The sequence below is a fragment of the Dendropsophus ebraccatus genome, chromosome 9 (genome assembly GCF_027789765.1).
Source record: "Dendropsophus ebraccatus isolate aDenEbr1 chromosome 9, aDenEbr1.pat, whole genome shotgun sequence".
NCBI classification, from domain to species: Eukaryota; Metazoa; Chordata; class Amphibia; order Anura; family Hylidae; genus Dendropsophus; species Dendropsophus ebraccatus.
Window position 1 is genome coordinate 106,846,470 of NC_091462.1, and position 7,338 is coordinate 106,853,807.

A 7,338-nucleotide genomic window follows, 5' to 3' on the forward strand; every position below is an offset into this window, starting at 1 on the left:
CACAGCACTGCCGGTATATACATATATACAGTATATCCCACACAGCACTGCCGGTATATACATATATACAGTATATCCCACACAGCACTGCCGGTATATACATATATACAGTATATCACACACAGCAATGCCGGTATATACATATACACAGTATATCCCACACACAGCACTGCCGGTATATACATATATACAGTATATCCCACACAGCACTGCCGGTATATACATATATACAGTATATCCCACACAGCACTGCCGGTATATACATATATACAGTATATCCCACACAGCACTGCCGGTATATACATATATACAGTATATCCCACACAGCACTGCCGGTATATACATATATACAGTATATCCCACACAGCACTGCCGGTATATACACAGTATATCCCACACAGCACTGCCGGTATATACAGTATATCCCACCCAGCACGTGACTGATATAACAGTACCTCACACACATCACATGACTGACACATGTAGCCGTCACCCGGGATGTGGACACATAACTGTCACACACACAGCACCACATAGTAGCACACAGCCGCCGCCCGCCCCACTACCATGTGTGACAGCCGGTGATGTCTGTGCCCCCTGCTCTCACCTGTCACCCCCGCCCTCCTCACCTTAGCGCCGCCGCTGCTCCCGGTCCCCGGTCTCTGCCTCCTTTCCTCTCACTCGTTTTCAGACACTGAAAATGGCGGCGCCGCGAAATCCTGGGGAGTGCAGATCACATCGATCCCAGCCCAGACTGAGCCCGCCCCCCTCTGCTAAGCCGCCCAGTGTACGTGACGTCACAAGCCAGCAGGACGGTCAATGGCAGGGAAGCGAGGAGACGGGGAGCGCCGAGCACATCGATCTACCAGCGGCGCAAGCGGAGCTGTATAGCAACCAATAACGGGACAAAGAGGACAAAGCGCCGGCAATGCCCCCTATATACTGTGTACTGTGCTGCCCTACTATATACTGTATACTCTGCTGCCCCGCTATATACTGTATACTGTGCTGCCCTACTATATACTGTATACTCTGCTGCACCCTATATACTGTGTACTGTGCTGCCCTACTATATACTGTATACTCTGCTGCACCCTATATACTGTGTACTGTGCTGCCCTACTATATACTGTATACTCTGCTGCCCCGCTATATACTGTATACTGTGCTGCACTACTATATACTGTATACTCTGCTGCCCCGCTATATACTGTATACTCTGCTGCCCCGCTATATACTGTATACTGTGCTGCACTACTATATACTGTGTACTGTGCTGCCCCGCTATATACTGTATACTGTGCTGCCCCCTATATACTGTGTACTGTGCTGCCCTACTATATACTGTATACTCTGCTGCCCCTATATACTGTATACTCTGCTGCCCCGCTATATACTGTGTACTGTGCTGCCCTACTATATACTGTATACTCTGCTGCCCCGCTATATACTGTATACTGTGCTGCCCTACTATATACTGTATACTCTGCTGCACCCTATATACTGTGTACTGTGCTGCCCTACTATATACTGTATACTCTGCTGCACCCTATATACTGTGTACTGTGCTGCCCTACTATATACTGTATACTCTGCTGCCCCGCTATATACCGTATACTGTGCTGCCCTACTATATACTGTATACTCTGCTGCCCCGCTATATACCGTATACTGTGCTGCCCCCTATATACCGGGTACTGTGCTGCCCTACTATATACTGTGCTGCCCCCTATATACCGTGTACTGTGCTGCCCTACTATATACCGTATACTGTGCTGCCCGCTATATACCGGGTACTGTGCTGCCCTACTATATACTGTATACTGTGCTGCCCTACTATATACCGTATACTCTGCTGCCCCGCTATATACTGTATACTGTGTTGCCCGCTATATACCGGGTACTGTGCTGCACTACTATATACCGGGTACTGTGCTGCCCTACTATATACTGTATACTGTGCTGCCCTACTATATACTGTATACTCTGCTGCCCCGCTATATACTGTATACTCTGCTGCCCCGCTATATACTGTATACTGTGCTGCACTACTATATACTGTATACTCTGCTGCCCCGCTATATACTGTATACTGTGCTGCCCTACTATATACTGTATACTCTGCTGCCCCGCTATATACTGTATACTGTGCTGCCCTACTATATACTGTATACTCTGCTGCCCCGCTATATACTGTATGAGGTGCTGCCCCCTATATACTGTATACTGTGCTGCCCTACTATATACTGTATACTCTGCTGCCCCGCTATATACTGTATACTGTGCTGCCCTACTATATACTGTATACTCTACTGCCCCCTATATACTGTGTACTGTGCTGCCCCCTATATACTGTATACTGTGCTGCCCTACTATATACTGTATACTCTGCTGCCCCGCTATATACCGTATACTGTGCTGCCCCCTATATACCGGGTACTGTGCTGCCCTACTATATACCGTATACTGTGCTGCCCGCTATATACCGGGTACTGTGCTGCCCTACTATATACTGTATACTGTGCTGCCCTACTATATACCGTATACTCTGCTGCCCCGCTATATACCGTATACTGTGCTGCCCGCTATATACCGGGTACTGTGCTGCACTACTATATACCGGGTACTGTGCTGCCCTACTGTATACTGTGCTGCCCCCTATATACTGTATACTCTGCTGCCCCGCTATATACCGTATACTGTGCTGTCCTACTATATACTGTATACTGTGCTGCCCCCCTATATACTGTATACTGTGCTGCCCCCTATATACCGTCTATTGTGCTTCCCGGCTATATACTGTAAGAGGTGCTGCCCCCTATATACTGTATACTGTGCTGCCCCCTATATACTGTATACTGTGCTGTCTTCTGTATACCGTGCACTGTGCTGCCTCCTATATACTATGCTGCCCTGCTATATACTGTATGAGGTGCTGCCCCCTATATACCGTGTATTATGCAGCCCCCTATATACCGGGTACTGTGCTGCCCCGCTATATACTGTGCACTGTGCTGCCCTGCTATACACTGTGCACTGTGCTGCCCCCAATATACTATGTACTGTGCTGCCCCCTATATACCGTGTACTGTGCTTCCCCCTATATACCGTGTACTGTGCTGCCCTGCTATATACTGTATACTCTACTGCCCCGCTATATACCGTAAACTGTGCTGCCCCCTATATACCGGGTACTGTGCTGTCCTACTATATACTGTATACTGTGCTGCCCCGCTATATACGTATACTGTGCTGCCCCCTATATACTGTGTACTGTGCTGCCTTGCTATACATTGTGCACTGTGCTGCCCTACTATATACTGTATACTGTGCTGCCCCGCTATACCGTATACTGTGCTGCCCCCTATATACTGTGTACTGTGCTTCCCTACTATATACTGTATACTCTGCTGCCCCGCTATATACTGTATGAGGTGCTGCCCCCTATATGCTGTGTACTGTGCTGCCCTGCTATACACTGTGTACTGTGCTGCCCCCTATATACCGTATACTGTGCTGCTGCTGCCCCTATATACCGTGTATTATGCTGCCCCCTATATACTGTGTACTGTGCTGCCCCTATATACCGTGTATTATGCTGCCTCCTATATACTGTGTACTGTGCTGCCCCCTATATACTGTGTACTGTGCTGCCCTGCTATACACTGTGCACTGTGCTGCCCTGCTATACACTGTGCACTGTGCTGCCACGTATATACCGTATTCTGTGCTGCCCGCTATATACCGTGTATTATGCTGCCCCCTATATACCGTATACTGTGCTGCCCCTATATACCGTGTATTATGCTGCCCCCTATATACCGTATACTGTGCTGCCCCTATATAGCGTGCATTATGCTGCCCCCTATATACAGTGTATTATGCTGCCCCCTATATATTGTGTACTGTGCTGCCCTGCTATATACTGTGCACTGTGCTGCCCCCTATATACTTTGCTGCCCTGCTATATACTGTATATGGTGCTGCCCCCTATATATTCTGCTGCCCCGCTATATGCTGTGCTGCTCCGCTGTATACTGTGCACTGTGCTACCCCCTATATACCGTGTATTATGCTGACCCCTATATACTTTGCTGTCCTGCTATATACTGTATATGGTGCTGCCCCCTTTATATTCTGCTGCCCTGCTATATACTGTGCTGCTCCGCCATATACTGTGTACTGTGCTGCCCCGCTATATACTGTGCTGCTCCGCTATATACTGTGTACTGTGCTGCCCCTATATACTGTGTACTGTGGTGCCCGGCTATATACTGTGTACTGTGCTGCTTCGCTATATACTGTGTACTGTGCTGCCACGCTATATACTGTGTACTGTCCTGCCCCCTATATACTTTGTACTGTGCTGCCCCCTATATACTGTGTACTGTGCTGCCCCCTATATACCATGTACTGTGCTGCCTCCTATACACTGTGTACTGTGCTGCCCCCTATATACTGTGTACTGTGCTGCCCCCTATATACCATGTACTGTGCTGCCCCTATATATTGTGTACTGTGCTGCCCCTATATATTGTGTACTGTGCTGCCTCCTATATACTGTGTACTGTGCTGCCCCTATATATTGTGTACTGTGCTGCCCTGATATACTGTGTACTGTGCTGCCCCCTATATACTGTGTACTGTGCTGCCCTGTTATATACTGTGTACTGTGGTACCCCGCTATATACCGTGTACTGTGCTGTTCCACTGAACACTGTGTATGTTGCTGCCATCTACTGTACAGGTCCTGTGTACTGTTAAAAACCCAAAACATATTCTTGTATATAGGAGTAGTAGTATAGTAGTTATATTCCTGTATATAGGAGCAGTATTATCGTAGTTATTTTCTTGTATATAGGGGGCAGTATTATAGTAGTTATATTCCTGTATATAGGGAGCAGTATTATAGTAGTTATATTCTTGTATATAGGAGCAGTAGTATAGTAGTTATATTCTTGTATATAGGAGCAGTAGTATAGTAGTTATATTCCTGTATATAGGAGCAGTATTATAATAGTTATATTCTTGTATATAGGAGCAGTAGTATAGTAGTTATATTCTTGTATATAGGAGCAGTATTATAGTAGTTATATTCTTGTATATAGGGAGCAGTATTATAGTAGTTATATTACTGTATATAGGGGGCAGTATTATAGTAGTTATATTCTTGTATATAGGAGCAGTATTATAGTAGTTATATTCCTGTATATAGGAGCAGTATTATAGTAGTTATATTCTTGTATATAGGAGCAGTATTATAATAGTTATATTCCTGTATATAGGGGCAGTATTATAGTAGTTATATTCCTGTATATGGGAGCAGTATTATAGTAGTTATATTCTTGTATATAGGAGTAGTATTATAGTAGTTATATTACTGTATATAGGAGCAGTATTATAGTAGTTATATTCTTGTATATAGGAGCAGTATTATAGTAGTTATATTCTTGTATATAGGAGCAGTATTATAGTAGTTATATTCTTGTATATAGGAGCAGTATTACAGTAGTTATATTCTTGTATATAGGGGGCAGTATTATAATAGTTATATTCCTGTATATAGGGGCAGTATTATAGTAGTTATGCGGTTCAGGGAAGAAACAGAGTGCTGCACCTCACACCTATGGCTGATACTAGTGCCCCTAGGCTTAATAAAAAACACATCAGAATTTTGTGTATGAATTGATCAAGCCATACTGCCCCATGTACCTCCTGCCGGTATCTGATACACATGGGTCCCTACACTAAGTCCACACCGTGCCAGTCAGTGGCCACCAACCCCGCAGGCGTGCACAGTCAGGGAACGGGGGCCATGGGACGGCCCTGCGACCCCCATGCCACAGGACCAGACCCAAAAACACCACACCAGAACCCGGCCAGCACCGCCGGCGGAGAAGGTCGCCCCCAAGCAGCACAAGTCTGGATAAGGAATTACACTCACCATAGCTGCAGCAAACAGAATGGGAAAAAACAGGAGGGATTAAAACCATGTGCACTCAGGTGTCTCCTGCTAATTGCGGTTATAGTAGTTATATTCTTGTATATAGGGGGCAGTATTATAGTAGTTATATTCTTGTATATAGGGGGCAGTATTATAGTAGTTATATTCTTGTATATAGGAGCAGTATTATAGTATAGGAACAGAATTAGGCTATGTTCACACTACGGAAAAACGACGGCCGTATTTGATAATTACGGCCGTTATTGTGCAAACAATGACTGTTATTTGTAAAATAACGGCCGTTTTTTGCGCAGCTACATCCATTGTTATGAAATACGGCGGTGTTTTTTACGTAGTGTGAACCCGGCCTTAGGGTATAAACCCACACACCGTATACACAGCGTATTTACTGCTGCGATACGCAGCGAATACGCAGCAAAAACGCAACAAATACGCAACAAAAACGCAGCAGATTAGATCTAAATAACTGAACTCAGCATTAAATCTTCACCATCAAACTGCTGCGTATTTGCTGCGTATTTGTTGCGTATTTGCTGCGTATACGGTGTGTGGGTTTGTACCCTTAGAGTAGTAATATTCCTGTATATAGGAGCAGTATTATAGTAGTTATATTACTGTATATAGGAGCAGTATTATAGTAGTTATAGTCTTGTATATAGGGGCAGTATTATAGTAGTTATATTCCTGTATATAGGAGCAGTATTATAGTAGTTATGGTTCAGGGAAGAAAAAGAGCGCTGCACCTCACACCTGTGGCTGATACTAGTACCTCTCGGCTGCATAAAAAACATCAGAATTCTGTATGTGAATTGATCAAGCCACACTGCCCCATGTACCTCGTGCAGGTATCTGATACACATGGGTCCCTACACTAAGTCCACACTGTGCCGGTCAGCGACCACCCCCCCACCCCCCACAGGCGTGCACAGCCAGGGAAGGGAGGCCATGGAACGGCCCTGCAACCCCCATGCCACAGGACCAGACCCAAAATTGCCACACCAAAACCCAGCCAGCACCACCGGCGGAGGAAGCTGCCCCCAAACAACACAAGTCTGGATAAGGTATTGCACTCACCATAGCTATCAAAGACAGAATGGGACAGACAGGAGGGATTAAAAGCCATTATAGTAGTTATATTCTTGTATATAGGAGCAATATTATAGTACAGCGGTACCTCGGTTTAAGAGTAACTTAGATTGAGAGCGTTTTGCTCACAGTTTTTCAAAATTGTAACTTGGTTTAAGTGCATTTTGTTTAAGAGCTCCCTGCACTGGGCAAAAGGGGGAGTGGGGGAGGGGCATGGCATGCACATGGTGGCCTACAGCACTGTACTCTGACCCAGGAAGTCTCCCTCACCTTCCAAATCATGGCAG

General features: G+C 45.5%; 1 protein-coding gene across 1 annotated transcript in view; it reads right to left on the reverse strand.

The window, feature by feature from the left end:
• The window catches only part of PRPSAP2 (phosphoribosyl pyrophosphate synthetase associated protein 2), a 36,319-nt gene extending 35,581 nt beyond the window's left edge, over positions 1 to 738 (reverse strand). Inside the window, exon 1 of the mRNA XM_069984214.1 lies at positions 630 to 738. The gene's annotated coding sequence lies outside the window, so the exon portion shown is untranslated. The remainder of the gene's footprint in view (positions 1 to 629) is intronic.
• Between the last annotated feature and the right edge of the window lie 6,600 nt (positions 739 to 7,338).